This window comes from Geospiza fortis, unplaced genomic scaffold (genome assembly GCF_000277835.1).
Source record: "Geospiza fortis unplaced genomic scaffold, GeoFor_1.0 scaffold219, whole genome shotgun sequence".
NCBI classification, from domain to species: domain Eukaryota; kingdom Metazoa; phylum Chordata; class Aves; order Passeriformes; family Thraupidae; genus Geospiza; species Geospiza fortis.
The window spans coordinates 1163059-1163541 of NW_005054376.1; the positions used below are offsets into that span (position 1 = coordinate 1163059).

The 483-nt window shown below is 52.8% G+C and overlaps 1 protein-coding gene across 1 annotated transcript in view; it reads right to left on the bottom strand.

The window, feature by feature from the left end:
• NRN1 (neuritin 1) overlaps nucleotides 1-483 on the bottom strand; it is an 8522-nt gene that overhangs the window by 4254 nt on the left and 3785 nt on the right. The window lies entirely within an intron of this gene.

Consider the following 483-nt stretch of genomic DNA (forward strand, 5'->3'; position numbering starts at 1 on the left):
AGAGCCGGGCTCGCCATCGGCCGCTCGAGGAGGTGAGCCAGGGGCTCTTCGCCCTTTTCTTTTTTAGTACGGGAGGGTTCGGTGTCTGTGGATTAACGACGTTGCTTTCATTAATTTTTTTCTTTTTTTTTTTCCCTCCATTTTTTTCTCTAAGGGGAGAGGAGGAGGGGAGGTGAAGATGCGCTGCCTGCTTCTCCCCGGACTTGATCCTTTGTTAGAAAATTCCTCCTGGAAGCAGCAGGAGCGTTTCTCCGTACAAACGCAGGCGCACGCACACGCACATGCTCCCTATTGCCCAGGTCGCTGGGCAAACACCATGCAAGGCGCAGCGGGAAAAAAAATTAAATTAAAAATAGTAATAATAAAAAAATCACTAGAAAGAGCTGCGATAGAGACACTCAAAGAAGGGATGGCGAAATCACGGAGGCAGCGGCGGGAGTGCCGACCCGGCCGTGCCTGTGCTCGGGGCGGCAGGGCGGGACC